This window comes from Neomonachus schauinslandi, chromosome 4, assembly GCF_002201575.2.
Source record: "Neomonachus schauinslandi chromosome 4, ASM220157v2, whole genome shotgun sequence".
Lineage (NCBI taxonomy): Eukaryota > Metazoa > Chordata > Mammalia > Carnivora > Phocidae > Neomonachus > Neomonachus schauinslandi.
Window position 1 is genome coordinate 8,306,451 of NC_058406.1, and position 9,415 is coordinate 8,315,865.

Sequence of the window (9,415 nt, forward strand, 5' to 3'; positions counted from 1 at the left end):
AATGCACAGCCCGTCCTCTGCTTGCTTTTTTTTTTTTTTTTAAACTCATCCAGTGTTTATTGAATAGTGAGCCTTTGCCAACACTGCTGAAATCTTCAACTCACTCACCCAGATCCCTCTCTTGGCTACCCCCTGAGAAGGAAGCCAGGAGCAGGACCACCCCCAAATGCCAGAATAGCCAGAGGGAGGGGGGATATGAGGAGATGGGAAAAAGCAGGGAGAGGAAGGAGCAAGACAGGGTGCAGAGCTACACTTACAGGGACATACACACACAGAGACACCTACACACACAGACAGACATACACACATACGCAAGGACCAGGGGTGTCAGTCTCTGCCCTCACCCAGTGGCCACAGGGACATCAATGAAAGACCAGGCATCCACAAGACATTTCAATCCTTCTTGTCTTGAAACATCTGCCGTGAGAGGCTGGGCCAAGGTCACTGGACTCTCAGGGCACATTAGCCCTGAGCCAAGGCAGCTTGGATGGCAGCCACCAGCCTCAGAAACTTGCTCTCCATGTCCATGTAGCCATCACCTCTTCTTGGAATGAACCAACTTCCCCACTCCATCACTTCAAAGAAGCCGGTGGCCAATGGAATCCCCCCACCATAGATTCCAGGCAACTGGGAAACCCATCTTCTAACTTCTTGAGCTGAAGATACTTGGACTTTTAGCCTCAAACACCACAATAAATGATCTGGTTGGCAAGGGCCATGGCTAGGGACCACAGCATGGGCAATGGCGCAAATGGGCAACCCACCTACGGCATGGACAGATGAGCTCTCTGTCCTGGGCTCTCTTACCTTCCTCAGCCCTTGGCGTGCATATCTGAGCATCATGGATGCACAATTTGGACCTGAGGGAAGAGCAGAATGCTGTATCTCTCTCCATGACCCGTCAGAAAGATGGAGAGTGTCCAGGTGGGCCTCCTGAGGAGAGACACTGAGGGGCAGGGGTGGCTTTCAGGGAAGGGACCCCTGGGAGGAGGCCCAGAAGGTACTGTGTTCAATACAGCATCATTTTCAACTTGTCAGAACTTGCCAAATGAATTACAAAATAAAGCCCCAAATGACAGAATAATGAGCAATTCATTTGAAATGTAAAATAAATAGGTAAACCTCTGATGAGAAGCAGGATAAATGGCATTCGGATGACATTTGGTGATTAAATTAAACAGTAATGAACCTGTGAATAATGTGCCTAGAGATGGCTGGGGAGGGCGATTTTTTTTTTTTTTTCTGAAACCGAGGACTTAACGCTCCAACTGTTCTCCATTCTCATGGCTGGGAGCCTAGCTGGGGTCACGGGCCCTGGGAGTCGGATGGGGGGCAACTGGTCCACCTACCCCACCAGAGACCCAGCCTAGAGTGCAGAGCCAGCCTTGAACTTCCAGAGACTCAAGCCCAGGTCTGTCAGTACTAGGAGAATCTTCCAGGCCATCTAGTCCATTTCTGTCATGGTAAATGCCATGGGAAGCTGAGCCCAGAAAGGTCAAGAGACTTGTCCGAGGGTGACCAGTAGAGCCAGGATCAAGGTCTTCTGACTTGCCTACTTCACCACATCTCCTCTTCCCCCCTGTAGTAGTTGGTCCCCAGAGATGACCCCCCAGTAACCACACCTCTTGACATTCACACCCTTATATGGTGCCTCCCCTTAAATCTGAGCAGGCTTGGGATTTGCTATTAACCATGATGGAAGTGACGCTGTGTGGCTTTCCAGGCTGGGTCACAAGAAACCTTGTAACTTCTACCTAAGACTCTTGGAACACTCCAGGGAAAGCCAGCCACCATGTAAGAAGTCCAACTCGTCCTCCATGCTTTGAGGAAGCACAAGCTAGCCACATGGAGAGGCTGCATAAAGAGGGAGAGATTGGGGCACCTGGGTGGCTCAGCTGGTTAAGAATCTGACTCCTGGTTTTGGCTCAGGTCATGATCTCATGAGTCATGAGATCAAGCCCCGTGTCAGGCTCTGCACTCAGTGGGGAGTCTGCTTGAAGACCCTCTCCCTCTGCCACTACTCACCCCCATTCACCGGCTCCCTCTCTTTCTCTCTCTCTCAAATAAATAAATCTTAAAAAAAAAAAAAAAAAGAAGGAGAGATTGCTGAACAGCCTCTGGGTTTTCTGGGGCATCTCAAATGAGGCATCAAACATGTACATGAAGAGGCCATCTTGGAACCCAGCCCTGCCAAGCTTTTGGACGACTCCAACACCAACCACCATCTGGCTGTACCCACATGAGAGACCCCAAGTGAGCTGAGTCTAGTCAACCCACAGAAATGTCAGAGTTAATAATAAATTGTTGTTTTCAGTTACTGTGATGATTAATTTTATGTGTCAACTTGACTGGGCTAAGGGATGCCAAGATAGCTGGTAAAACATTATTTCTGGGTGTCATGTGACCCACCAAGCCATAAAGTTGGCTCCCTCATCAAATGGAAGTGGTATATATGAGATCAGAGCCAAGCAGGCCCTGAAGGCACAAGTAAGTTAAATGAAGAAATGGCCCAAATGCCCATGGTCCCCATTCTTGCTATACTGCTTTCTCTCCCAGCCTGTACCTATGGCCTCATGGTGAATTCCCTACGATCGGCTGACAGAGGAAGAGAAGAACTCAGACCTAGTTTGGGGATGGCTCTGCACGACGTGCAGTTTACCACCCAGAGTGGACAGCCACAGCATGGCAGCTCCTCCCTGGGACATCTCTGAAGACACGGTGAAGCAAAAGCTCCCAACAAGGGCAGACAAATGGGGCAAAACTTTGGACCGTGCATCTTGTTGTCCATTTTTCTTGGCAGAAAAAATGGCCAGATGTGTGGCTATATGCTGATTCACGAGCTGTGGCCAATGGTTTAGCTGGATGGTTGGAAGGAACGTGATTTAAAAATTGGTGAAAACAAAATTTGAGGAAGAGGTATGTGGATAGTCCTCTCTGAATGGGCAAAAAATGTGAAGATATTTCTGTTCCACATGAATGCTCACCAAAAGGTAATTTCAGCAGAGGAAGATTTTAATAACCAAGTGGATAGGACGACCCCTTCCATGATACCAGTCAGCCTCTCTCCTCAGCCACCCCTGTCATTGCCCAATGGGCTCATGAACAAAATGGCCATGGTGGCAGGAATGGAAGTTGTTATGGGCTCAGCAACATGACTTCCACTTACCAAGGGCAACTTGGCTATGGCCATGGCTGAGTGCCCAGTTTACCAGCAGCAGAGACCAACACAGAACCCCAGTATGGCACCATTCCCCAAGGGTATCAGCCAGCTACTGATAGCAAGTTGGTTACTGGATCACTTCCATCATGGAAGGTGCAGATTTTAGTCCTTTCGGGAATAGACACTTATTCTGGATATAGACTTATCTCCCCTGCATGTAATACTTCTACCAAAACTACCATCTGTGGATTTAGAGAATGCCTCACTCACTGTCATGGTATTCCAATCAACATTGCTTCTGACCAAGAAACTAACTTATAACAAAAGACGTGTGGCACTGAGCCCATGATCATGGAATTCCCTGGTCATATCATGTTCCCCACCATCCTGAAGCAGCTGGCTTCATAGAACAGTGGAATGGCCCTTTGAAGACTCACTACAGTGTCAGCCAGGTGGCAATACTCTGTAGGGCTGGGGCAAAGTTCTCCAGAAGGCTGTGTATGTTCTGAATCGGCATCCAATATATGGTGCTGTTTCTCCAGTAGGCAGGATTCACAGTCCAAAATGGAGGGGTGGAAATGGGAGTGGCACCATCCCTAGTGACTCACTAGTGCCATCCCTAGTGACTCACTAGCAAAATTTTTGTTTCCTGTTCCAGAGACTTTATGCTCTATCAAGCTAAATGTCTTAGTTCCAGATAGACAAAGGCATCCATTAGGAGACACAACAATGATCCCGTTGAACTGGAAGCTAAGACTGCCACCCAGAGACTTTGGGATCTTCAAGCCTCTGAGTCAACGGGCAAAAAAGGGAATCACAGTGCTGGCTGGGGTGATTGATCCTGACTTCCAAGGGGAAACTGAACTATTACTCCACAATGGAATGTGGAAGTGTATGCCTGGAATCCAGGAGATCCCGTAGAGAATCTCTTAGTGTTGTCCTGTGACTAAAGTCAATGGAAAGCTCTAACAACCTAATTCAGGCAGCACTATGAATGGCCCAGATCCTTTAGGAATGAAGGTTTGGGTCATCCCACCAAGTGAAACACCAAGACTAGCTGAGATGCTTGCTGAAGGCAGAGGGAATACAGAATGTGCTGTAGAAGAAGGTAGTTATAAATACCAACTATGACCATGTGACCAGTGACAGAAATGAGGACTGCAATTATCATCAGCATTTCCTCTTTATTTGTTGTGAATGTTTGTGTGTCTATGTACATATATTAAGCAAATATCTTTGTTTTCTTTCCTCTCTTATTCCCTTATCAAGTAACATAAGATGTTCCGACTTAATGTCAGTATTCACAAATTGTTGATTTTACATCCCAGTGTTTAAGTTATGGGACATCGAGGAGAAGAGTAAACAGCACTCAAGGACTTTGCCTCCTCTTCTGGGGAAGGAGTTAGTGTGTTTTTGCACATGTGCAGCATAGCTGTATCATGTTAGGTAGAATTATGACCTTGTGATTGTCTTTATTTGGAGATTAAGTATGGTTTATGGAGATTGGTGTGGGTGTCAAGTTGACAAGGGGTGCACTTGTGATGGTCAATCTTTTTGTCAACTTGACTGGGCTAAGGGATGACTGGATAGCCAGTGAAACATTAATCCTGGGGGTATTTCCAGAAGAGATTAGCGTTTGAATCAGTAGACTGAGTAAAAAAAATTGTCTCGCAGACATGAGTGAGCATCACCCAACCCATCTAGAGCAGGAATAGAACAAAAAAGCAGAGGAAGGGCCAATTTCCTCTCTTTGCTTGATCTAGAACATCCATTGTCTCTTGCCTCAGACGTTGGTGCTCCTGGTTCATGGGCTTTCAGGCTCAGACAGCGACTTACACCAACGGCCCCCCCAATTCTTGGGCCTTTGGACTCAGACTTATACCATCGGCTCCCCTGGTTCTCAGGCCTTTGGACTTGACGAAACATTACCACCGGCTTTCCTGTTTCTCCAGCTTGCAGACAGCAGATGGTGGGAGTTCTCAGTCTCCATAATCACATGAGCCAAGTTCTATAAATAAATCATATGTGTGTGTGTGTGTGTTCTTTACATATATATATATGTATGTATGTATGTATATATATATATATTCTGTTTTCCTGGAGAGCACTGACTAAAACAGCTACTAAGTTTGAGGGCAGTTTGTTACACAGCAGTTTATAATCAGCAGATAACCGACTTTCAAAAGAAGGAGAAGGAGTCGTCAGGAAGCTGTAGCAGTGGGAGACCAGGGTCCTCGGGCCCCTCCCTCTGTGTCTAATGTGGGTCACACTTGAACCTAGATGTCCCATGAGAACCACCACTCCCTGGCCTGGAGGGAGCCTGTCAGAGGTCCTAGAGAAACTGACCGTTTGGTTTCTTTATTCATTTATTCAGCAAATATGAATAAAGTTCTACCATGTGAGGAGTAAAGATATGACTGGGAGAAAAGCAGGTTTTTGTCCTGGGGCTCACAGCTCACCAGGAGAAACAGACACCGAGCAAGTAATCTTGAGGGTTGAGTTACAGAGACAAGAGCTGTGACAGGAAGAACCAGGTTCAGGAGTGACATAAACAGACTCCCCGCTGAGCATGGAGCCCGATGCAGGGCATGTTCTCCTGACCCTGAGATCAGGACGTGAGCCAAAATCAAGAGTTAGATGATTAACCAACCGAGCCACCCAGGCGCCCTTGATTTTCATTATTACCGTTATCACTAATGAAAGTGGAGCTGCTTTATGAAGTCTTCCGTTTTCCCCCCAGATTAATGGAGAATCTATTGAGTATTTCCTCAATGCCTACTTTGTAACCTGTCTACAACTGGATGCTTTCCAAGTCCCTGAAACTTAATGTCCCCAGATCTTGAAAGCTTTCTGGCGCAGCCACGTTCCAGCAGCCCTGGGCAGTGCATCACGGAGGCAACTTCTATGGTCCCAGATAATAGCCCTATGAAGCCATTAGGTTATTACACAGCATTAACATTAAGGTACTTCGTCTCACTGAACTTAACTCATACCCTGCCCCCAGAGATAGGCACGGATTCCAGAGTAAACACTTGGGGCTTGAGAGTCCTGCCCCAGGGATGGTGGGGCCTCTCCTTTTTTTCTTTCCCAAAAGAGGCTTTGACCTTCTACTCGGTGGCTCTTTCTTAAACCTAGAAATTATGGGAAAGGAAAAAAAAAAAAAAGTTCCAGCCAGTGAATTTTCATGAGTATGAGAAATAGGAAAATGCTTTCCTACTTTCATTAGCCCCGAAGTGCCATTAGCCTCCAGCACAAGGACATCTGTGTTATGACCTCAGGGCCTCTGCTCACGCTGTTCCTCCTGCCTGCATGCTCTTCCCCCAAAATATCCATACCGCTTACCTCTCACTCACTCAGGTCTCTATTCAAAGGTCATCTCCTCAGAGACCTCCCCCAACGACCCTTCTCAAGAATATCCCCAGTCCTCTTTATCTTCTTATCTTGCTTAATTTTTTCCTAGTTCTTGTCCCTGTTCCTCATTGCATTATATATTCATTGGTCATGGCCTGTCTTAGCCACTGAAGTCTACATTCCCAGAGGGCATGAACGCTGTCACTCATGATTGCATTTCCAGCACCTAGGACAGAGCCAGGCACACAGTAAGTGCTCAGCAAATATTTTTTAACAAATACATGAAATAGATATTTGTGCTTTTTATTCATCCCTCAGCAATGTACTGAGTGTCTTCTGCCCCAAAGCACTGGGGATAGAACAATAATAAGAACCAATTCTGCCCTCAGGGAGTTCACAGCCCAATGGGAAGCAGAGACGTTAGTGACCAAACAGGAGCACAAAGTTGGGAGCTTGGACTCAGGTTTATCCACTAATACCCTCATCTCTGGCCCCAACAGCTCCCCTGAGCTCCAGCCTCATTCATCCAGCTTCCCACTTAAAATTGTTACTAGGATGGGAATTCAAAACAGAAATCCCGATTTCCCTCTACACCCCTGCTCTTTCCTCCTGTTCAAGCCCAAGGGCACAGGCTCCATTTCAGTTTCTCACGCCAAAAGCCCAGGCACCATCTTGTATTCGCAGTTTGCCCACCCCCTGCACCCAACTGGCAAGTCCTGTGGGCTCTGTCTCCAAAACATATCCCAAAATATGCTTCCTTGTACGTCCCTGTCCCTAAATTGCTTTCCAAGTCAACTCCCTAAATGCTTCCAACATCCCTCCCACTCAGCAGACAGAGGGATCTTTTAAAAATATAAATCCGATATGACCACCCCTCCCTTGCTTAAAGGTCTTCGGTGGCTCCTTCAAACTCCTTGCCTGCTGACTTCTTTGACCTCATCCGCACATTCCATGTTACCCACCATGCTCATCCCGCACAGGCTCTCCTCTTGCTTCCAAAACACTCCAGCCTCTTTGCTTCTACCCCAGGGCCTTTGCACTTGATATTTCCCCTGCTCAGAAAACTCTCTCCAGACCCTTGCAAAGCCAGCTCCTTCTTCTGATTTGGCTCTCAGATCAAATGTGTTTTCTCAGACAGGCTGCCCTTGACCACCAAACCCCACTCCCAGTCACTTCCATGGCATTATCCCACTGGCTCCCTACATCTCACGGGAAGCCATCTGAAACACTCAGTTTGCCTGTGTGTTGATCAAGTGTGTGTCTCTGCCATTGACTGGAATGGGGAGACTTGGAGCCCAGAAAGCTGCTGGTGGGGAGGTTGCAGAAGGAGGATGGCAAGTCCTGCTTGGCTTTGTTGAGTCTGAGGGCTGTGGGGTTGTCCAGGTGGGGATGCCCAATAGGCAGGAGGACCTGTGGATCTAGAAGTCAGGAAAGTATTCAGAGTTAGAGACAAGGATCTGGATGAGCACTCTGAGAAGGGTGTGAAGAGTGAGAAGGGGGGCGTATAGATTAGCACAAGAGGGAACTGGTAGCCACAGCAGGTTCTGAACAGGTGGCAGAGAAACCCAGAGAGAAGCTCTGGCCAGACAGGCCAGTGGGGTGGCAGAGCCCGTGCCCCAGGAAACCCAGTCCAGTGGTCCTTGAACAAGGGATAGAGAAGACACCACAAAGGCAGGCTCCCCAGCATGTGCTCTCCTAGGAGGGTATCCTCTCCCCTTCTGCAGATAGAGGTCTGAAATGTCATCGGGATCCCAGCTGAGGCCCCAATTCAAGCCGCTCTCTTCTGCTCCACAGGGACAGCCCCACCAGGCCCTCACGCATCAATTCTCCTGCCCCTCGGTTCTTATGGAGCCCCTGCTGATCGATGGCACTCAATGGAGTCAATAGGGCAGGGCCAGAGGGCCTCAGGCAGAGTGATCATCACAGCGGTGATGTTGCCAACGTGTGCAGGGACAGATTTTCCATTAACCCCATGGCCCTCTCCTAGAGCACCCCCACTTGGCCTCAAGCCACAGGCTTCCGGCTCCTGATCCCTCCTTGTCCCTGGCTCCCTGCTGGCGAGCGCTGAACTGGGGAGCACGCTGCACTGACTGTCAAGAGCCTCGGGAAGTTGACCCTCTTGCAGAAAAGAGCCAATGGGAGGTCAGCTGGAGCCCCTCTGTACCTGTCAGGCCCAATTCCGGGGAGCAAGAGACACAGAAGAGGAGGTGGTCATCCCAAGGGTCCCAGGAAGAGCCTCAGTTCCCAGGGCAGTGATGGCAAAGTGTTGGCAAGGACAGTGTGACCTAGAGGTTAGGGGCCGGGGCTCTAGCACCCCCATCCACCTCCCAATCCCTGCACTGCTACTTCCTAGCTGCATGGCCTTAGGCCAGTCACCGGAGGTTCAGCTTGTCCATCCATAAGATGGGGATAATAAATAGTACCTACTCCCATAGGGCTGTGGTGAAGATCAAATAAGATAATCCATGTAAAATGCTCGGTATGGGGCCTGGCACATCAGTGCTTGAGAAATATCAATATTCGTTATGATTTCATCTTTGAATCCTTTTTAGAACAAGGTAGAGATGGAGGAAAGAGGACCCTTCATGTTTTCCCAGTATTTCATCCCCAATTTTCTTTCCTCCCAGATTGTTTGGTTCAGGGGAGCCTGTGTTCAGTGTTATCTGGAACATTCTCCAGAGTCAACTGGCCAAAGGCCGGAAACACGTTGCTGCTCACTACACCCCCCCCCACCAAGGAAAGGTATGCCCAGGTGCCCAGGCACCAGCCGAGGGCCCCACCTCTCGGCAACCCCTCCTCCAGGGAGCCAAGACCACAGTCCAACAAAGACCCCAATCAGGATGTTCCTGGCCACGTTCAGAGACTCTGAACCCTTCAGGTTCTCCGGGGGGGGGGGGGGGGGGG

General features: G+C 48.6%; 1 pseudogene; it reads right to left on the reverse strand.

The window, feature by feature from the left end:
• Positions 1–462: 462 nt before the first annotated feature.
• LOC110574661 lies at positions 463–719 on the reverse strand (annotated as a pseudogene).
• Between the last annotated feature and the right edge of the window lie 8,696 nt (positions 720–9,415).